The sequence below is a fragment of the Acomys minous genome, assembly GCF_964271855.1.
Source record: "Acomys minous genome assembly, chromosome: 15".
Taxonomy (NCBI): Eukaryota; Metazoa; Chordata; class Mammalia; order Rodentia; family Muridae; genus Acomys; species Acomys minous.
Window position 1 is genome coordinate 3,496,489 of NC_140497.1, and position 23,571 is coordinate 3,520,059.

Below are 23,571 nucleotides of genomic sequence, written 5' to 3' on the forward strand. Positions count from 1 at the left end.
TTTTTTTTTTGGTTTTTTTGAGACAGGGTTTCTCTGTGTAGCCTTGGCTGTCCTGGACTCGCTCTGTAGACCAGGCTGGCCTCGAACTCACAGCGATCCGCCTGCCTCTGCCTCCCAAGTGCTGGGATTAAAGGCGTGCGCCACCACGCCCGTCAGGATTTGTGTGTTTTAATCTTCTCGCCACATTGCTCAGAGCTAGAGACCCAGTGAAGGGATCTGGTGAGCTATCGTCCAGGAGTGGCTCCTACTTTGCACAGTGTCTCACATAGATGGGGTTTGGTGGATGGCTGATGGCAGGCTAGTGAAATGTTATTTTGCTTTCTTGAAGCCTGGGACTGCTTGGCTCCCTGATCTCTGCTCCAGGATTTTGTAGACAAGTGAGGGTCCAGGCTTTCTTGGAGGGGTATCTGGAGGAAAGCGAGAACATCTCTCAAGTTGCCATATGCAGACATTGCTACGGCTTGAATATGGACAAGGGCGCTGCAGGCGTGGTATCTGGTGCGGTGTTGAGAGGTGGAGCCTGTTGGGAGGTCACTGATAGGTTGGTGCTGTCAGAGGATTAGTATAGTCTTACGGGACACTGGCTGGTTCTCATGAGCGCAGTTTGGAAAGAGGAAGCTTGGCATCAGAAGTCCCACACCCAGCCATGCTTCTGCCAGGACCACATATCATGTTACAGAGACATTAAGATGCAGTCTGACCTTGAACGCTCTGCCTCTCAGCTCAGTCTAATAAGACCCTCATCCCACACCACCCGGCTGTCTGCATTCTATTCTTAGTCTCGCCCTGGTACCTGCTTCTTCATCCAAGTCCTGATGGTGACTTCTCTCTCCTCCGGCCCCTACCTGAGACCCCCTCACTGGGAAGTCCCGTCTTAACTCTGCAGCCCAGCTATTGGCTGTTCAGTTCTTTACTTAACCAATCAGAAGGTGAAGGAGAACAGCGTTCACAGACCACTAAGACCGGCGCTGCGTCATTGCTTCATAAGAACGACGATGACAAAGTTCGGGCCTGTAATCAGATCTGCGCCGGCAAAGAAAGCGGCACTTGAGTAACACACGGATAATCTTTACACCGTGCGCAAAGACGTCACTCCAACAGAAGTGGTCTTAGACAATGTGGGTATCTCAGCTCTGTTCAAAGAAATGAGGGATGGGTGGGAAGGAACCGTGCGGGGGAACAATGAGATGACCAAGGGGTTGGGGCTTTGTAAATGACCTATAGTGTAAGGAAGTAGTGCTCAGGCATTTAAGGAAACGAGCAGTAAGAAAGATAAAATACTTTGGAGATGTGCTTACCTGATTGGTTGATTTTAACCCCCTCAGTGCTGAGGCTTTGAAGCAAAGTTCCAAAACTGACTACGGGAACGTAATTTCCAGATGTGGCTGGGAAGAAAGTAAGATACTGCCGAGGGGGCCGATGACACACAGACAAGTCCATTCTGGAAGGCATAGAACCCTGACTTCGAGCGAGAGCGCAGAGACAATGATGTCATTAAAGAGCGCCGAAGACTAGGAAGTGAGTGCTTAGAACGCAGGAAGGGGAACCTCCACACAGCAAGGCTTCCAGTCTCCCATCGTCTTCTGTCTCAGGATGTGGGGCAGCAAGTTGGTCTCCAGATTCCTGACAGAATTCCCGTGTAGACATTCACCACACAGCTGGCTCAGTTTGTTGCGTCCAAGCCCAGACTATGAGGAAGCTGTGTTCTAAGGCACACATCCCCAACCTCATGAGGTGAGTGCCAAGAAAGAAGGGTCTCCTGGACCTATGCAGGGGCTGCATCTGATGTGAAGTTGTGGAGGTAAATGCTAAGCTAAGGATGACACATCAAAGTGTAAGCATGTCACAGGGGTGCGTAGAGGGGGTTTTGATATGGCCAGGCCTTCTGGAAGGAGTGGTGGGATGGGGCTACGGGTATGGGCTGGAGGGAGGGCAGCCACAGAAAGGCTGGAGGGCACAGCACACTTAGGGCATCTGGGTGGGCTGGAAAGAGGCCTCCAGGTGTCAGGGCCACACGCACACACAGGGCAGGCTGCTTAAATGCAGGCTGCAGTCTTGGGACAGCCTTCTAAGTCTTTTGAGAAGGAATGGGATGAGCCCTCTGGAATATTTACAGCAGGGGTTACGGTCCTGACACCCTGTGTGGGAGACTGTCCTGGCTGTACACCGCTGCCCTGCGTGCGGCCCCGGAGGAACCCGAGCACACACAAGCCTTACTGACAAGTGTACAGGTGAAGGAGAGAGAAACATGGTTTTTTGTTTAGATTAAAAGGGGGGGGATGAGAAAAAGACTTGTGAGAGAACAGGTGATGTTTATCCCCTTAGAAATTGAACCACCGTGTGGGGGAGATTGGTTATTAAGCAGCTGAAAAACATCCTTGAGCAAATGCTGAGAGGAGGTATAAATGTGAGCCAGAAACAAGAGACGGGCCTTTGGAGACTTGGGATAGTTTTGGCTGTTCATTGTTCCACTTCGAGATGCTCCTAGAGAGAATTGCTTGAGGGAAGGCTTGGGGGCTCTGAGCTCCGGCTGAGGTTCCGGATTCTGCTTACTCCAGATTTTAGCAAAAGAAATCCTGCTGATTACACCAGGAGAATCATTCCTTGGAACTGATGTCCTTATAGTTTTTCATTTTTGTATTCTTTAATCTTTTCCTATTGTTTAGGTTAGTCGGGTTATAAGTGAGGTGTTCTCGGTTAATAAGTTTGTAATAAAATATATCTGTTAAGAAAATTGAGCCTACATACAGGCCTGCGCTTGGTTCACTCAGGCAGGGTACCTACCAAAGGCAGGGGAATCTCCACAGCAAGATCAGAGCCGCTGATCAGAGTGCTGCAAAAATGGCAGATGGGAGAAAGGACAGCCTTTTACACCAGGCTGCTAGCATGCGTGCATGCATACCTGTGAGTGTGTGTGGGTGCACGTGTGCATGCGTGATGTGTTTCTCATACTTCTACCCGTTATTGACATGTGGGAAACCACCCATTATGTTTTATTCTGAAATGACGTGTTGGAGATGTGGCTTTTGGTGAAAAGCACCCTCTTAGCAGATCAAAGAAGACTCGGCTACCTCTGCCCCGAGTGACAGATGAGGGTCAGTCCTCCTCTCTGGGTCACTCCAGCTGTGGTCTGTGAGAGGCTGAGAGGAATCAGATAAGGGGAGATACAGAGGCAGTATGGGTGATTTCAGGCTTTTGATCAGGGGCAGCCCCTAGAGCCAGATCTGCAGCCATCCTAGAGGTAAACATGACCTTTTTAATGGCCAGCGACTCTAAAATGGGTCTGTGTGCTGTAAATGCTCTGTAAGGGGGGTGGGGAGGTATATTCTGAAACAACCCTGAAGAATTAGAAAAAATGTACTATGGAGTATCAGGGTACTGAAAGGGAAGGTTTCACATTTATAGACTTATTTTGAATTGGATGGTCTTATTTCTAACAGTCAAACCATATTTATAATACTGAATATTCTAAATGTTTTCCCAAACACTACAATTTTTTTTTCATTTTCTGGAAGTGATCTTAAATAACCCTGCCACACAGTTAATATGACAGAATTTAGTTTCCCCGTGGACTGTTTATCCTCTCAGATTTCTGTTTCCTCCAAATATCTGTGGTGAAAAGGTAGGATTTTAAATTCCAAACTCATGCCAAAACCATGCAAACGAAATAGCATCCCATGAAGACAGAAGCAGAAGAGAAGGAATGCAAAACACAAGTGTCTTTTTTTTTTTAAATTGCTGGATTCAACAGGCTTTTAATCGCCCTGCCCCACTGTTCTAAACGTTTCTAAGTGGCGACCCCAGTCACAAGACCTGTCTAGTGGAGAAGGTGACAGTTCTGCCTGGCTGAGGAGAAGGCAGCTGCATTGTACCTCTGAGTAAGGAGGTCAGAGTCCTTCCAGGCCCCCAGTGCCTGAGTCCAGTGCCCTCTAGGGCTTACAGTCAAGGCTGTTTCTGATGCCTGGCACAAGCTACCTCGGCCTGACGTAGCTTAACAAGCTACCTCGGCTTAGCTGGAAGCCTCTTTCATTAACTGATTATTTTTAACATCAAGTGATGACTCTGGTAGTTTAAAAACAAGGCCTTTCCTGCTCCCGTCGTCTCCTAGAACGATTGTTTGGTCTTATAACCACCTTCGCGTGCTCCCACTCTCACGTTTGAACTCCAGTCTGTATTCCCTACCTTCCCGATCCACCCAAGGCATAGCCAGCAGAGGCAAGATGCGCGCTATCCCCCATCCCCAATGCCCACCATGCTGAGGAGCTGTGGTGGTCCCTAGCAACATTTGCATTTGAACTTAAATCTGGCTTTCAAAGTGTATGCTTGGGGAGTCTCCCAGTCAGTGTCCTTTCTATTGGCCATTTCTTCTACGTGCCCCCCACCCCCCTGCCCTGCCCCCTCCCCCCTCCCCCCCCACCCCCTGCCCCGCCCCCCCAGGCTGCACCACTGTGTTCCATTCATCATTTCAGTGCTATTTTGAAGTCTATTATTGTAGTTAAAGGAACAGTTTTACCTCTCAGGTTACTGTTTGTTAACTAACAGGTGGAAAGTCTATGTGGTGGAACTGGTCATATGAACTGGCTCTTCGTCTCAAGTAGAGCCTTACAAAGTCCTACCAGAGCAAGCGCTACAAAGATCTAAGTACAAATTGATTGGTGTTTTTGTGACACGCTGCCGCAGTGCCTGTGTCCCGTGACTTTATTATGACCTCCAGTCCTAGGCAGATTGATTCAGATTACGTGAGCCTGTTACAAGGCACAATACACTTCATTGGTGAAGAAGTGTGATGGCGCCTCTGCCCTCTAATTTACCAGGCTATCACGATTGCAGGGAGAAATTATAAAGTCTCGACAGCCCTTTCTCTCACCACGGTCCCTGAGTTATTACCCAGCCGTGTGTGTTCTCCTCAGAGCTTGCAAATTGATTTTTGGATGATTTGTTCCCGTTTTTCCAGGTAAGGAAAATAAGCTCATGCCCAGAGTTCCAGGGTCATCGTCCCTCCCATTTTTAAATATAGACACATTTGCCCTTTGGAAGTCCCTCTGAAACCACCTAGCATCCTTCAGGAGTTCTTAAAAAGTAATGTCTGATGGTCTGGTAAATATTTCATATATTGAAGCATGGCATATAAGTTGTTATCTCCATTAACTCAAACACGTTTTCATTTCCTTGGTAAAATTATATTTTTAAATTTTTTTTTATAAAATAGTCAAAGATAGCAAGCTGAACGGATGGGGTAAAGGTAGCCATTTGATGGTAGCTTATCCAGTTCTGAAGACAGCATAAACCAGGCGCTGTGGTAAAACTCCCAAAGATGCCACCCTTCCCTGTTGTTCTTGTGTAAGCAGAGTACTGTACCACGTTGCGGTAGGATGACCTTGTGTTCTGGTGCAAAGAGTGGACCAGCTCTTTCCACTCTTTGCAAAACTTGACCGGTTTTCAGATCCTTGGTGCTGGGGAAGGCCAGGCCCTAGCTAGGCAAACACTGTCTCTGTGCATAAGAAGCAAAGCCTACTGGCAGTATAGAAGAGCTAGAAGAGCAGAGAGGGTGTTGGGAGGCTGCAGCCCAGGACGTCTGGGGAACACTGGGTCAGTGGTGGCCCAGCTTGGGGGATAACATAAGCACAGCCTGTTTCCAAGAACTGCATGGTTTTTGGAACGTCACCGGGATATCACAGGAGGCTCCTTTAGAAACAAAGCAGCTTTGTATCTGTCCGCGCAGTAGGCAAAGCACCATGTCTGCACACGTGGCAGACCAGGGAGGCACTCAGTTCAGGACCCAGTTTAGATTTCCTCTTGGGCTTGGGCCTTCAGAGACCCTGGTGTGTCCATGAAATGCTGATGTGCCTCACAACCACCCCAACAGGAAGACCCAGGGCTCTAAGGCTGAGCTCTGTTTAACTGTGTTTTCTGGAACCTCTTCCTGAAAGATGTTGAGCCAGTCATTTGGCAAGCTCTGTTTATGGGTTAATTTGCTTATAAAATATTTAGGTAAAGACTGTCTGTTTCCTGAAGCATATAGACATCACCATACATAAATCTGGCTGCTTGGAGCAGATGCTGTCGCGGGAGTCTTCCTAACTCTGCATGTCTGGGAGACACAGTATGCACACTTTCTAGTTTTTAAAACCATCTGGAGTCAGAGAGAGAGAGAGAGAGAGAGAGAGAGAGAGAGAGAGAGAGAGAGAGAGAGAGAGAGAAAGAAAGAGGGAGGGGGGGGAGAGAGAGAACTAAATTCCCCCGAGTGAAGTTCTAAAGCCCTTTTCTGAGGCTGGCCTTTCCCCCTCACACCCTCCTCCAGACAAAAGTCGATAGCAGGTGCAAGCCGAGCAAATGTGTCCTCTACAGTGACCCTGCTGCCTGTGCCTTCACCACCCATAACCAGTCCCACTCAGATCCGAAAGGAGATCACTCACAGGCCACGGGCAGTCGGAGCAGAATCACGCAGGAGCCCCCTGCTCTGCATCTTTGGGCCACTGCTCAGCGTAGGACTATTGAGAAAGTCATGATCCTGATCGCTCACAGCTTCTCCTCTCCTCCCTTACCTGGCTCGGCATTCCCTTCCTCCCAAGGAAACAGGGAAGCCTTGTGCTCACAGCACCCATATTTCTTCATTTGGCTCCGTACGAGAAACATGGATCAACTTCCATGCCTGCTTTTAAATCTGAGTACCATTGGTTAAAATACCACATGCACACCCCAACCAGACCCTTACATACAGAAAACACATGATTATAACCGACGATGCTTCCATTGAGAGTGCAGTCGGCTGTGGGAAGGTCTGTAGGCATCAGTTTTGTGTTACCATGGGGATTTGATCTTTAAGCAAAGAAATAAATGGATAATGGCAAAGGTAAAATGAGAGAGATGCAGGGAGGAGGAGGACAGAGAGGGACACAGAGGAAAGAGGAAGGGGAGAGAGGGGACAGGTTTCATCTTTTATCCAGTTGCATTGAAAAGAAATGGACATCTGACATGCCTGAACTGAGGGTGACCTGCCAAGCCGGCAGCGAGCAGTGTTTTGTTCTATCACTTAATGATCCTCAAATACTTCTACCAAGGTGTCTGAGGCACTCTTTCTCGTTCATAGAAATCGCATGGCAACCTTTGCTCCCCAGTGGTTTAAATCACATTCTTAAGGGATTAAACTGTTATGACAAAAGAAGAATGTTTAGATATTGTGCTTTGCAGCTCAAAATTTGTCAGATTAGGAACCGTGTGTTTTATAATCTTTGGATCAAAGAAGCTCTCCATCAAAGCTTTGTGTCTACTACAATATTTTCCCAACCTTTGTTGAACCTGAATTGTTTTGGATTATCTCACATTGGGTTCACTGAGTCTGCCTAGACTAACTCAAAGAGAAAAGCTTTCTTCCAGGTATTTTAAACACTTCGCATGCACAGGACTCGGGTGCTAAGCCCCAGGAATTAGTTTGCAGACCAGTGTAGCCTGCCTTGACAGTCTTTTTAACTCTAGTTTTATACAAGATGCTTTTTGAGATTAGAATGACAGATACAACCCTACGGGGGCAACCGTTTATCTTCCATTAAGAACACTGCTTACTCTCCCGAACTGGCTGGCCGGGAGCTCTGTAAAGGGGCCTTTTTTTTTATATATATATAGAGAGTTTTTACATCCCAATGGATTAAGTATCATTACCCCGTTGGAAAAAGAACAGTTCAATTTCCTCAGAAGAATGGTCCGTCAGGGTACAGCCGTTTGTCTCCAGCCATCTCTAAATCCAGCAATCATGTTTCCCCAGCAAGCACAAAGCAGTGATCACTCAAAGTTGAAATTGCCAATGAATTTAGAATCCGCTTCCCAAATTCCTTTATTATTCTACTGCGCTGAATCCAGTGAGGAGAACGGAAAGCCAAGTGGATGGGATTGGTGATAAATATCTGTATGCAAACGAAAAGCAGCCGATGTGATCTTTCTTTCAGTAGAGGACAGGTTACAAATCATAACTGTTACAGGTGAAAGACTTTTTTTTTTTTTTAAGGAAAACCCAATTTAACATTCAGTGCCTTAAATCCCATTAGTTTGATATAATTCAAGGGTGTAGCATAACCCATAGGAAATATAACTCAGTGGCATTTATTTCTGTACCTACAGCCTTTCACTTTCATAAGTAATTATTGCATATTCGGTGTTAAGAACTGACTGATTGCTCAGTATGTGCCAGAAAAACAAGAATTACAGATATGTGGTCAGTTCTCTGCATTGTGACATGCAAATGCACTTCTCAAAGCATCCGTAAGGACCAGTGTCCATCCAAGCCTTTTGTTACGGGTAGAATTACGTTATCACATGAAGCTTACAGATGGTCTGTCTGTCTGTCTTTTTAAAAATCAGAATAGTTGTGCTTCATTTTAAGCAACTGCTTTGCTTATAACCCAGGAGCATCTTGACTCCTTGCTCACCAGCTCCCTCCCATCTACTGTGTGAGCCTTTCAAGCTGGGCTTGTGCTGAAACTCAGCAGGTAGAGGAACCTGTGACGCAAGCTCAGCCATCTGACCTTAGCTTTAGCCCAGGCTTGGTTTAACTCTTCATCTTCTCACATTCTTTTCCTCTTATTTGAGGTTCTGAAGATGCATTCTTTTGAATATCTATGCAGTACTAGTATATAACACTGCATGCATCTTTGCAAGAAATGAACATGTAATTGGGAACAAAGGAAAAGATGGTTTAAAAGAAGGTCTACACGAGAATTGCCATAAAGACTGAAAATGCCAAAGTGAGGAGGGCTGGAGAGACTCTCAGTGGTTAAGAGTGTTGTTGCTCCTCCAGGGGACCTCAGTTTGGTCTCCAGCACTCATGCCAAACGGTTATGTGACTCCAGCTCTAGGGACACATGCACACACACACACACACACACACACACACACACACACACGCACGCACACGCACGCACACGCACACACACGCATGTAAGACTGTAGTGGCATACACGTAGCATGAGGCTGTCCTAGGGCAGAGTGAGTGTAGCCCACTCCCTTATTTTAGCAGGAGCATCTGGATGTGACCTTAGGCTTGGCCGGATCCCAAACAGGCTTGAAAACCTTGTCAGCCAGTAAGGTATGAATAAGCCACATTAAATAAATGTCTGTACTGTAAGAGGATTCATGATGTCAGAAAATTTCATTACTGTGGAATCCAGTGCTCTACTGGGGGACTGGAGATTCAAGGGAAGAATTGGAATCAATGCAACACATCTGTAGAAACAGAGGCAAACTCATCCTAGTTTGACAGAGGCACCTTATACCGACCAGAAAAAGAACTCGAGCATCGTGTGAGAAATGTTGGAATGCTAATGAGAGGTCAGGGAGAACATGGGGCCCTCACAGGACACCTGCTGTGCCCAAATGGCACTGCCCGGCTTTGTATACCTGGGCCTTCTCTGTGACGGGAATCAATGAGAAGTAAAGCTGATTCAGTTTGGGAATTAAAAAAAAAAAGTAATATAGGAGATTTCTAAAGTTACAGACTGTGGGAATGATCCAATTGCTAATTTGAAAATTACTGCCCATGGCACCCACTGTTTATTAAGAATTTCTCTGTACTGTGATTTCCTTTTCATAGTCACTGTCACATGTAATCACTAAGCCTGCCCTTAGAACTAGCTAAGGGTATTTTATTTATAGATGAGGGGACAGACAGGTAGCCACCGCATTCCTCAGAGTTCTCGGGAGAGGCTGAAGCAGCAGGATGGACGTACAGATAGGCTATTAGGCACCAGCTCACGTGAGCGCGGGGGCCAAGGAGCCACACAACAGACCGCTGGCAAGCTGGAGCACCAGAGAAGATTGTGTTATAGTTTGAAGACCCGAAAGCCAAAGAACTGAGGGTTGCAGCTTCCTGTCTAGGTCCAAAGGCCTGAGGACCAGGAGCATCAAGGCCCAGAGAAGATGGATACAGTGGTTCATGTGGTCAGGTAGAGACCTTTCTGTGCTGGGAAGGGATGCTGCCAAGATACGAAGGCAGAGCCCCTGCGGTGCTAAGGCTGCTGTTGGGTGTTTCGTAGGCTCGGGGTGATGCACTTTCCACCTATTTCACTGCAGTAAGAGCAGCTCATGATCGCTATGCATTTCAAAAGTAAATATCAGATGTCTCTTCACACACACACACACACACACACACACACACACACACACACACACACAACCCCGACAGGCAAAGGCTGTGAAAGCAAATTAGTATGGGCTAATTATTCAACATCAGCATTTTTGTTAGTTGTTTTTCTTGTGGCTATGATTGAGTACCTGACAGGAAGAAATTTAGAGAGGAAGGATTTGTGTGGGATCATAGGATCACGATGGAAAAGGCCATGTGGTGGTGATGGAGGGACTTGTGTCCATGTGGTGGTGATGGAGGGACTTGTGTCCACGTGGGGGTGAGGGAGGGACTTGTGTCCATGTGGTGGTGATGGAGGGACTTGTGTCCATGTGGTGGTGATGGAGGGACTTGTGTCCATGTGGTGGTGATGGAGGGACTTGTGTCCACGTGGGGGTGATGGAGGGACTTGTGTCCATGTGGGGGTGATGGAGGGACTTGTGTCCATGTGAGGGTGATGGAGGGACTTGTGTCCATGTGGTGGTGATGGAGGGACTTGTGTCCATGTGGTAGTGATGGAGGGACTTGTGTCCATGTGAGGGTGATGGAGGGACTTGTGTCCATGTGAGGGTGATGGAGGGACTTGTGTCCATGTGGTAGTGATGGAGGGACTTGTGTCCATGTGGTAGTGATGGAGGGACTTGTGTCCATGTGGTGGTGATGGAGGGACTTGTGTCCATGTGGTGGTGATGGAGGGACTTGTGTCCATGTGGTGGTGATGGAGGGACTTGTGTCCATGTGGTGGTGATGGAGGGACTTGTGTCCATGTGGTAGTGATGGAGGGACTTGTGTCCATGTGGTGGTGATGGAGGGACTTGTGTCCATGTGGTGGTGATGGAGGGACTTGTGTCCATGTGGGGGTGATGGAGGGACTTGTGTCCGTGTAGTGGTGATGGAGGGACTTGTGTCCATGTGGTGGTGATGGAGGGACTTGTGTCCATGTGAGGGTGATGGAGGGACTTGTGTCCATGTGGTGGTGATGGAGGGACTTGTGTCCATGTGGTGGTGATGGAGGGACTTGTGTCCATGTGAGGGTGATGGAGGGACTTGTGTCCATGTGGGGGTGATGGAGGGACTTGTGTCCATGTGGTAGTGATGGAGGGACTTGTGTCCATGTGAGGGTGATGGAGGGACTTGTGTCCATGTGGTGGTGATGGAGGGACTTGTGTCCATGTGAGGGTGATGGAGGGACTTGTGTCCATGTGGTGGTGATGGAGGGACTTGTGTCCATGTGGTGGTGATGGAGGGACTTGTGTCCATGTGGTGGTGATGGAGGGACTTGTGTCCACGTGGGGGTGATGGAGGGACTTGTGTCCATGTGGTGGTGATGGAGGGACTTGTGTCCATGTGAGGGTGATGGAGGGACTTGTGTCCATGTGGGGGTGATGGAGGGACTTGTGTCCATGTGGTGGTGATGGAGGGACTTGTGTCCATGTGAGGGTGATGGAGGGACTTGTGTCCATGTGAGGGTGATGGAGGGACTTGTGTCCATGTGGTGGTGATGGAGGGACTTGTGTCCATGTGGGGGTGATGGAGGGACTTGTGTCCATGTGAGGGTGATGGAGGGACTTGTGTCCATGTGAGGGTGATGGAGGGACTTGTGTCCATGTGGTGGTGATGGAGGGACTTGTGTCCATGTGGTGGTGATGGAGGGACTTGTGTCCATGTGGTGGTGATGGAGGGACTTGTGTCCATGTGGGGGTGATGGAGGGACTTGTGTCCATGTGGTGGTGATGGAGGGACTTGTGTCCATGTGGGGGTGATGGAGGGACTTGTGTCCATGTGAGGGTGATGGAGGGACTTGTGTCCATGTGGGGGTGATGGAGGGACTTGTGTCCATGTGGTGGTGATGGAGGGACTTGTGTCCATGTGAGGGTGATGGAGGGACTTGTGTCCATGTGGTGGTGATGGAGGGACTTGTGTCCATGTGGGGGTGATGGAGGGACTTGTGTCCATGTGAGGGTGATGGAGGGACTTGTGTCCATGTGGTGGTGATGGAGGGACTTGTGTCCATGTGGTGGTGATGGAGGGACTTGTGTCCACGTGGGGGTGATGGAGGGACTTGTGTCCATGTGGTGGTGATGGAGGGACTTGTGTCCATGTGGGGGTGATGGAGGGACTTGTGTCCATGTGGTAGTGATGGAGGGACTTGTGTCCATGTGGTAGTGATGGAGGGACTTGTGTCCATGTGGTGGTGATGGAGGGACTTGTGTCCATGTGGTGGTGATGGAGGGACTTGTGTCCATGTGGTGGTGATGGAGGGACTTGTGTCCATGTGGTAGTGATGGAGGGACTTGTGTCCATGTGGTAGTGATGGAGGGACTTGTGTCCATGTGGGGGTGATGGAGGGACTTATGTCCATGTGGTGGTGATGGAGGGACTTGTGTCCATGTGGTAGTGATGGAGGGACTTGTGTCCATGTGGGGGTGATGGAGGGACTTGTGTCCATGTGGTGGTGATGGAGGGACTTGTGTCCATGTGGGGGTGATGGAGGGACTTGTGTCCATGTGGTAGTGATGGAGGGACTTGTGTCCATGTGGTGGTGATGGAGGGACTTGTGTCCATGTGGGGGTGATGGAGGGACTTGTGTCCATGTGGTAGTGATGGAGGGACTTGTGTCCATGTGGTAGTGATGGAGGGACTTGTGTCCATGTGGTGGTGATGGAGGGACTTGTGTCCATGTGGTGGTGATGGAGGGACTTGTGTCCATGTGGTAGTGATGGAGGGACTTGTGTCCATGTGGTGGTGATGGAGGGACTTGTGTCCATGTGGTGGTGATGGAGGGACTTGTGTCCATGTGGGGGTGATGGAGGGACTTGTGTCCGTGTGGTGGTGATGGAGGGACTTGTGTCCATGTGGTGGTGATGGAGGGACTTGTGTCCATGTGGTAGTGATGGAGGGACTTGTGTCCATGTGGTGGTGATGGAGGGACTTGTGTCCATGTGGTGGTGATGGAGGGACTTGTGTCCATGTGAGGGTGATGGAGGGACTTGTGTCCATGTGGTGGTGATGGAGGGACTTGTGTCCATGTGGTAGTGATGGAGGGACTTGTGTCCATGTGAGGGTGATGGAGGGACTTGTGTCCATGTGGTGGTGATGGAGGGACTTGTGTCCATGTGGGGGTGATGGAGGGACTTGTGTCCATGTGGTGGTGATGGAGGGACTTGTGTCCATGTGGTGGTGATGGAGGGACTTGTGTCCATGTGAGGGTGATGGAGGGACTTGTGTCCATGTGGTGGTGATGGAGGGACTTGTGTCCACGTGGGGGTGATGGAGGGACTTGTGTCCATGTGGTGGTGATGGAGGGACTTGTGTCCATGTGAGGGTGATGGAGGGACTTGTGTCCATGTGGGGGTGATGGAGGGACTTGTGTCCATGTGGTCGTGATGGAGGGACTTGTGTCCATGTGAGGGTGATGGAGGGACTTGTGTCCATGTGAGGGTGATGGAGGGACTTGTGTCCACGTGGTGGTGATGGAGGGACTTGTGTCCATGTGGTGGTGATGGAGGGACTTGTGTCCATGTGGGGGTGATGGAGGGACTTGTGTCCATGTGGTAGTGATGGAGGGACTTGTGTCCATGTGGTGGTGATGGAGGGACTTGTGTCCATGTGGTGGTGATGGAGGGACTTGTGTCCATGTGGGGGTGATGGAGGGACTTGTGTCCATGTGGTAGTGATGGAGGGACTTGTGTCCATGTGAGGGTGATGGAGGGACTTGTGTCCATGTGGTAGTGATGGAGGGACTTGTGTCCATGTGGTGGTGATGGAGGGACTTGTGTCTATGTGGGGGTGATGGAGGGACTTGTGTCCATGTGGTAGTGATGGAGGGACTTGTGTCCATGTGGTAGTGATGGAGGGACTTGTGTCCATGTGGGGGTGATGGAGGGACTTGTGTCCATGTGGTAGTGATGGAGGGACTTGTGTCCATGTGAGGGTGATGGAGGGACTTGTGTCCATGTGGGGGTGATGGAGGGACTTGTGTCCATGTGGTAGTGATGGAGGGACTTGTGTCCATGTGGTGGTGATGGAGGGACTTGTGTCCATGTGGGGGTGATGGAGGGACTTGTGTCCATGTGGTAGTGATGGAGGGACTTGTGTCCATGTGGTAGTGATGGAGGGACTTGTGTCCATGTGGTGGTGATGGAGGGACTTGTGTCCATGTGGTGGTGATGGAGGGACTTGTGTCCATGTGGTAGTGATGGAGGGACTTGTGTCCATGTGGTGGTGATGGAGGGACTTGTGTCCATGTGGTGGTGATGGAGGGACTTGTGTCCATGTGGGGGTGATGGAGGGACTTGTGTCCGTGTGGTGGTGATGGAGGGACTTGTGTCCATGTGGTGGTGATGGAGGGACTTGTGTCCATGTGAGGGTGATGGAGGGACTTGTGTCCATGTGGTGGTGATGGAGGGACTTGTGTCCATGTGGTGGTGATGGAGGGACTTGTGTCCATGTGAGGGTGATGGAGGGACTTGTGTCCATGTGGTGGTGATGGAGGGACTTGTGTCCATGTGGTAGTGATGGAGGGACTTGTGTCCATGTGAGGGTGATGGAGGGACTTGTGTCCATGTGGTGGTGATGGAGGGACTTGTGTCCATGTGGGGGTGATGGAGGGACTTGTGTCCATGTGGTGGTGATGGAGGGACTTGTGTCCATGTGGTGGTGATGGAGGGACTTGTGTCCATGTGAGGGTGATGGAGGGACTTGTGTCCATGTGGTGGTGATGGAGGGACTTGTGTCCACGTGGGGGTGATGGAGGGACTTGTGTCCATGTGGGGGTGATGGAGGGACTTGTGTCCATGTGAGGGTGATGGAGGGACTTGTGTCCATGTGGGGGTGATGGAGGGACTTGTGTCCATGTGGTGGTGATGGAGGGACTTGTGTCCATGTGAGGGTGATGGAGGGACTTGTGTCCATGTGAGGGTGATGGAGGGACTTGTGTCCACGTGGTGGTGATGGAGGGACTTGTGTCCATGTGGTGGTGATGGAGGGACTTGTGTCCATGTGGGGGTGATGGAGGGACTTGTGTCCATGTGGTAGTGATGGAGGGACTTGTGTCCATGTGGTGGTGATGGAGGGACTTGTGTCCATGTGGTGGTGATGGAGGGACTTGTGTCCATGTGGGGGTGATGGAGGGACTTGTGTCCATGTGGTAGTGATGGAGGGACTTGTGTCCATGTGAGGGTGATGGAGGGACTTGTGTCCATGTGGTAGTGATGGAGGGACTTGTGTCCATGTGGTGGTGATGGAGGGACTTGTGTCTATGTGGGGGTGATGGAGGGACTTGTGTCCATGTGGTAGTGATGGAGGGACTTGTGTCCATGTGGTAGTGATGGAGGGACTTGTGTCCATGTGGGGGTGATGGAGGGACTTGTGTCCATGTGGTAGTGATGGAGGGACTTGTGTCCATGTGAGGGTGATGGAGGGACTTGTGTCCATGTGGGGGTGATGGAGGGACTTGTGTCCATGTGGGGGTGATGGAGGGACTTGTGTCCATGTGGGGGTGATGGAGGGACTTGTGTCCATGTGGGGGTGATGGAGGGACTTGTGTCCATGTGGTGGTGATGGAGGGACTTGTGTCCATGTGGTGGTGATGGAGGGACTTGTGTCCATGTGGGGGTGATGGAGGGACTTGTGTCCATGTGGGGGTGATGGAGGGACTTTGTGTCCATGTGGTGGAAGCTTGAAGCTCAGCTTGCTCACCTCTCAGTACACCAGGTGGCAGAAGGACCGGATGGGAACCAGCTAGGCTGTACCCCACAAGGAACACCTCTCACACCCCCCTTCCCCCCGCAGGGTCCCACAGCGTTCCCAAACAAGAACACCAACTGTTGGTCAAGTGCGAGCCTTGCTTCCAGACTGACCTGTTTGCAAAGCCTGCCTTCTCATCCTCATAGTGACAAATTCATGGGCAACTGGCGTCAGTGGACCGTCTGCATGCTCATCACTTTCCTGTTTAATGAAGGAAGCTTAGTTGAATTTGCTTGCTCCTCATAGTTCTCAAAAATTATGTGACAGGTGATGTTTGATAGTTGAGCTCATCTATGAAGCATATTTTCACCATTGGTCTATCAAGTATTGTGCATCAACTTGTCCGTTGTTGGCGCCATTTTCAAATTAAGCTTGTTTTAACTGGTATAAGAAAACATAAGTCATATGTACTACTGTGAGAACACAGTTTTCAGTACATACATGACTCAAATTCTCAAATGAGAGTGAACACATGTGTCTCCTCAAACACTGTTCATTACTTCATGGTAGAATATTTTCTGTACCCTCACCCGAGCTTTGAGTGCACAGAACCCCACAGCCAATAGCGAAGCAGAGCCTCTCACTCCTACAACTGTAACTTAGACCCCACTGGTCATCCCTCCCTCATTGCTTCTCTCTTAAGCATATGGTAATCACCTTCCTGTTCATAACCAAGACAATGTTTAAAAAGCCCGTGTATGCCTCTCTGTGTCTGGCTTGCTTCACTTGGTGTCAAGATGTCTAGTTTGACCCGTGTCTTCTTAAATAACAAGGTTTCATTATCTCACATTGTTGGGTAGTAGTCAGTAATGCGTGGGTTGCATTTCCTGTGTCCACTCATCAGCTGAAGGGCATTAAGGCATGCCTAACACCATGATATAAAAAAACTATACCACATAGCTTCACCTGGCTCCTTTATTATAGCAATGATGCACATTCAAGTTATTTCTAATTTTTAGTTATTATAAAAAATTTTAGTGCATTTGTCCAAGTTTTGACATTGTTAAAAGTTTTTTTCCTGAGTACAAACTTAGCATTGGAAATGGCAGGGTTAGCATTTCAGTGAACTGTAAAATTGTTTCTAGGTATCTTCAGAAGTGGTTGTTAGATCCGTGGAGTCCTGCTTAACTTCCTGCTGCTGTGTGTATCTTTGTAGGACATCTGATATTTGGGTAGTTTTTTTGGGTTATTTGTATTTTGGTATTTTTTTTAAAGTTCTAGTCTTTTTTAAATTTTAATTTTATTACAATGTAACATATTTTTTATTAAATATTTTTTTTATTTTTTACATATACATTTATATTATTACACAATATATAATAAACGTCCTGCAGCAAGAAGACCATGAAATGATCAGGAATGATATAAATGTTACATTCTTAGTGTTTTGGCTATTTGTATTTGGCAGCCTTGAAAAAAACATCTTGGTGAGCCTAAAATTCCAAATATAAGTCAATATCTATCACATCTTATTATTATCAACTTAAAACATCTATCTAGACCTACAATCATCTTAACCCCTAAATGACTAAGCTTAATTGTAAAACTAAACTATCTTGTCTTCAACCCCATCAGAGACTTGAGAAGGAATAAAATTAATTACCCGAGTGTATAGGAGGTGCAGGTTGCAAGACGTGTATTTCATACTGCAGTATATATTCCATATATGCTTGTATGTAAGCATGTGTCCTAAGTTTTGTGGATGCTAATTCCTTATCTGCTGCACGGCTGACATGTTTTCTCCTGCCCTCCCTAGCGGGTTGTCACTGTGCCTGCTTCCTCCTTGCTGGCCTGGGCTTAGTTGGTGTCACCCTCTTCGTCAGCTTTGGCTTCAGTTGTCTGTGCTTGAGGTGCCGCCTAGAGCAAGAGGCCTGTTTTCTGTCTTCTTCTGGAGCTTTCATAGTTTGAGGTCTTAACATTTGGAGCGGTCTCCATTCTCTCACAGAGGGACAGCTAGGTGTCCTAGCAGCACCTGCTGAAGGCGTCCTTTCTGCGCTATTCAGTCATGATGTCTTTGCCAAAGGCCATATGGCCACCTGCGCTAGGTGCTATGCACCTATCTATCTGCTTTTATGTCAGCACCGTATAATTTTTTATTACTGTAACTTTGTCATGTGTTTTTGAATAAGAAAATATGAAGCTATCTCTTTTCTTTTGTTTTTCCATGTACATTTCAGATTTTTAAATTTCTATTTCTCTAATGTCACTCCTTAGAGGATACATACAGCCTTGGAGAGTGTCTTTGTAATGTCCCTGTTCCTGTAGCATTTCCCCTCCTCTCCCCTGGGAACTTAGCAAGCTATTTCTGTGACTTTTCTAAGCCGTCTGTCTTTGCTGGTACCAAACAAAGATTCTAGCAATGAGATTTAGTTGATTTTTATATCATTTTGCACCAATGGCCTGGGTCTGCAGTGTGATCCAATTTGGGGCCTTATCAAGGAAGCCCTTTCAGCCATCCTTGAGGCTTATCACATCTTCTCCTATCTGCTGCCTTTCGTGGTTGTCCCTGGTGAGGTAGTTGGCCTTTGTCTTGGCTCTCTCAGGAATGTCAAGTTCTTGTAATTATCTCCCCTCAAAAAGTCTCTGTTTCTTCTGTCAGTGTTCTTAAATGTTCTTCCTGCTCCACTCTGTTTCCAATAGTCAGTGCTCTTGAGGGAAACGACAAAAAGACTTTGCCTAAAGTAGTCTGTAAAGAATGTTAAGGAGCAGCTTCTCTGCCAACATACGGGATTATGTTCTGAATACACCTCAGTATCTCATTATCAGACTTGCTAGTGCGCCATGTACATCATTAAATGCAAATTGCACAGATCATCAATCCTGAAGTTATCCTTATGACACAGGGCACACTGACGTCAAACTGTTGTCCTTATGACACAGGGCACACTGATGTCAAACTACTGGGTGGCATTTTTCTGATGATGATTAAGTAAAATTCTTAACCACATTTCATAGTAAGTAGATCACATGATCTTTGCTAAGAAGTCTGGTGGGTGACACTTTAGAGGTCACAGCACGCCTTACCAAATACCAGCCTGCTTATGGCTGTTGCTTCCTTTTGACTGACACAGGATTAACCACTGGCTGTTCCATAGTGAGGAGATCTTGTAGTGTTATAAACTGATGGAAAATTCCTGTGAGGGTGTCCTTATATACACACATGCTAAGGGTATGCTGTGATAATTTAAATGGAGAGGAAAGTTAGGGGTAATGCTGGCACTCTTCCTAACCCGTATCTATGTCAGGTCACCTTTTTCTATATGTATACAGAACTCAATGTATTTATGAAAAGGTCTAACAATTTTTTATGGCTAAATTTCAAAAATAAATTATTCTTATGCTATTTGTGAAATTTGGTGTCAATTTCAGTGTGTCGGCGTCCTATTCATATTCAAGCATTCCCAAGTCATATTGGTCTTAGGTCTTCTATAGCTTACACACTCCGTTGCTGTCTGAGACTTGCTGTAGATGAGTGTGCACTATGAGGGTGTGTGTCCATGTGCGTGTGTGTGCACACATGCACACCACTTGTCCTCGCTTCCCCTTTTCCTCCTTGGTAGTGGTGGGTATGTTCATTGTCTGTTGAAAAGCCCTGGAAAGTAAACCTAAGGGATCGTCTCCTGGTTCACTGTTGTGGTGCCTCCTCAGCTCTCACTTCTGAGGCTATGCCAGAGCGATGAGACAAGAGAAATTAACTTCATCCACACACAGAGGCAAAGCATAGTTTACTGCTCTGAAGCCCATGAAATGCTGAGACTTGAGAACTCATGCTTTTGATAAATTGCAAAGGGTGGTGACCTTTGTTGAGTCTGAGCTAAAGTGTTAACAAAATGCAGTGGACTCAGGTATAGAAAGGCCTTGAATGCCATTCTTGGATTTTGGTCTTTAATTTTTAAGTCTGCATAAATAGAAACATCCCTCTGTGAGTAGATGATGTCATCTTGGTTATATTAGTAGCAGATGACACTAATATTGGAGCAAGATGTATCGCAGGTCAGAGTGGCAGAAGACTGAAGGACAAGGAGAGGTAGCCATTGTATATCTAGACATGCACAGCAGACAGCTGGGATCCCAAAGCCTAGGCACTGAATGCTGAAGTAACTCTCTATTCTAGAGTCAGGAGGACTGAGAGGTGCCTTATGAGTTTCTATATGGGCAAAGGAACTGAGGCAACTCTGAGCTTCTTACATACCTGGAGCAATTACTCAAATTCCAAAGGCCCTTGTTTTAGTTTGTGCATCACCATCAAGGTGCCCGTCTTGCTTGATGTGCCCTCAGGACAGCTGCAAGGACATATCTATTCCCAACTTTAAAGTGTGCTATTTGGATATCAGGACATAAATGGAAACAGACAAAAGCAATTGCCAAACATCTCTCTCTCTCTCTGTGAGTGTCTGTTCTCTCCCCTTGCCCAACCCCCTCCTGCCTCACCAGCAACAACACTGATTTTCTATTTTTGGAACTGAAGTCTCACTTCCAATTATGAGAGAAGAAAGGGAGCAGAGGAGATTCAGAGAGTAAGAAGCTTCTAGAAATGCTCATCAGAATTCTCTTCAGATCCATATCCTTCATTATCCACAGCCTCCACTGGATCCACAGCCTCCATTGGATCCATAGCCTCCACTGGACACAGATGGTTTGGGGTCTCGTACAGTATGTGGCCATCCAGGCATGGTAACTCACATATACAACCCCAGTACTTGGGACGCTGATGCAGGAGGATTGCTGTGAGTTGGAGGACATCCTTGCCTAAAAGTGAGATCTAGTCCCCAAACAATGAAACCCCTATACAAACAAATATTCATGGCCAGCATCATAGAGCCTGTAACCAACCTTCATTTTCTCCTCACTCCACCATGTCCAAGTTCTGAAGAATGAGTAACAGCATCATCATAAGGGAGAAATGGGTCAGATGAACTTGCAGTGTTAAAGGAAGAAATCAGTGTCTGTTGACTTTTCCTACTGGGGAAAAACTCCTTGTTATTTCTCATTTTACTCTAAAAGACTCTAGCCTGGGCTGTGCAAATGTGTATGGAGTTCTCATGGCCTTTCTCAATATACATAAGCCTTTGAAAAGTCCATTAGGAAATTACAGGTATAAACTGACAAGAACTTGCTCTAGAGGAGACTCGTGAGTGGTAGTGCTCTTTACTGTCACCTACTTCCTCTTTAATTAAAGAGATGTCCCCCTGGAAGGTCACATTCTTTTGCTATTGCAGGTCCACAGTAAGAGACTTTGACTTCCCATGTAGCTTGTGTTGTAAACTTAAGAGAGACGCAGCTCTATCATCCACAAGCTCTATCGTCCACAAGCTCTATCATCCACAAGCTCTATCGTCCACAAGCTCTATCATCCACAAGCTCTATCATCCACAAGCTCTATCATCCACAAGCTCTATCGTCCATAAGCTCTATCATTGATAAGGCAAAAAGTCAAAGGACATTTTCCCTGAGGCTAATTCTCAACAATCCTGAGTTATGTCATCTTGAATGAAAAACAGCTGATTAAGTGATGTCATGTTTTGTGGATATAAATGTGTACAGCACTGAATAGATAGGGAGATTGTTTTACACGTGTCAAAAGTAATAATGCTTCTGAAATATTTTACACACTCCCAACATGCTAAACTAATATAATATCTTGTTATCCTTATACTTTTTTATTTTGTATTTTTATTAGTATATATTGCTTATATATGGTGGGTTTCATCATGATATTTTCTTACTTATATGGAATATATTTTGATAATTTTCACCTCCCATTTCCCTGGCTTGTCCTGTATCTCTGCTGCTGCTGCTCTTTCTTGACTCAACTCATTTCTTTCTATGTTCATGTCTTAATTTTCTTAATGACCCAACAACTGTCACTAGGGTTGCTTACAATTTTTAATGGCGATTCTACTTTTATGCATACTGTATTTGTTTCTGCCCCATTTAATGACTTTAACTATAATACAAATGTAAAGATAGGGCATTTTAATACTTAGATAGTAAAGATGTGGTCTGTGCATTTATCAGCATGGACAGTACTTGGGAAATGTTGGAAACACAGAGTTTCATCCTGACCCTGGCTGAACACACATATTGCAAAGGTCCCTCAGCTTAGTCATGCCTTAAGGAAACATGAGTTTAACAGGTACTAAGCATCCCAGAGCTGGTAGCACAGCCAGGTAGGAAATGGCACAAGGTTTACGATCAGATTCACTTGAGAACCTGGTCCTGAGCTTTTTGTGGAATGAACAGGTCCCAGTTAAGAACCCACCTGCCCCGTGTAAGACTCAGCATCCTGAGTTAGCCAGCAGTTACCTCTAACCAGCCACGCCGGTTAGAAAAGGAATAAAACACAGAGTTGGGACTTGTTCTCATTCACGCCTCCCAGCTGCCATCTGCTCAGCGTGCCCGGTGTCACTCTTCCGGACATCCTACCACTCAGGAGTGAGTAGATACGGCTTCCTCTGCGGGGCTCTTGCTGACACCCACACCCAGAACTGGTGACCTCTGGTTAATTCATCTTTCCACACACATGCCCGGAGTTGTCTGTCTTGATTCCATCTGATCTGTATTCTCCATCTTGAGTCTTCAAGGAGATTCCAAGTGACCCAGCGTTTCTCGACCTGTGAACCTGTCTCCACTCAGCAGGGCCAGGGTGTTGGAAACTGCCTCGCCCCGGTACTCATGGTCCACACGCAAGGCTTAAGGCTCGGCAGCTTCTACTCTGTGTGCTGGTACACTAGATGTTTCTTTCTACGTTCTTCTTTGAAAGCCTGGGATGTACTGATTTCATATCTTAATTTTAGCATTCCATTCCACATTTTACAGTGTGACATTTTGATGTTTTGCCTTGGTCTTTGTAGTCAAACTATTCTCTCTTGAACAGAAGTAAAATAATTCACTACACAGGACTGCACACAAAGGGATGAAAGGCAAGGGGTCCAGCCACGGGAGTGTTTTAATCAAGCCATCTCAGTAGTCTGTGAACAATTGTTATGAAAATAAGGCTATAGAGACGTGTATAAACTGCTATCAGAGCAGTGCTTCCTGCTGCTTGCAGGACAACTTTACAAAATAAATCACGCCAACCCACACCACATCAGGTAGCAGGGACAATACCAGAACAATTCTCCCATTTCTTTGATCACTTGTAGCATTTTTAGTTCCAACTCTTTGGAAAGTGTTAGAATATTTCATAAAATAAAGCAATGTTTCTTTGCTTTCATGTCATATACCAAGTCCTGTGTTGACTCCTGAGTTTGTGAAGCTCTTTTAACACAGGCTTGTTAAACAGGTGAAATCTCATGGACTCAAAATGAGCTATCCAGCGAAGACAAGACTCGAGTCTGCTGAGCCTTCTCTCTGTTTTTGGAGACAGGTGTGCGCATATTCATAACTAGTAATCCAGAGAGAATTGTATAAAGGAAGGGAGAGGCTTATTTCATGTATTATTGGTCATTTCATTTTTCAAAAACTTCTTTTTTGGTGAATTTCACATCATTCACCCCAGTCCCACTCATCTTTCCATCCCTCCATATCCACCACTGCCCTTGCAACCTCCCCTCCCTGAAGAAAACAAATAAAACTCACCACGGGAGCTGTGGTGTGCCGCTCTGTACACCGTTTTGTCCACACAGCGTTCCTTGCAAATGTTCGTTGCAGTGAGTCATTGCTCTGGTGTGAGGCCTCTGGCCTCTGCTACACTATCGATACTGGAT

The 23,571-nt window shown here is 47.1% G+C and overlaps 1 protein-coding gene across 1 annotated transcript in view; it reads left to right on the forward strand.

Annotated features, from left to right (window-relative positions):
* The first annotated feature begins 1,641 nt into the window (after positions 1-1,641).
* Positions 1,642-23,571, forward strand: part of LOC311585348 (uncharacterized protein) — a 168,893-nt gene continuing 146,963 nt past the window's right edge. Inside the window, exon 1 of the mRNA XM_084760443.1 lies at positions 1,642-1,734. The gene's annotated coding sequence lies outside the window, so the exon portion shown is untranslated. The remainder of the gene's footprint in view (positions 1,735-23,571) is intronic.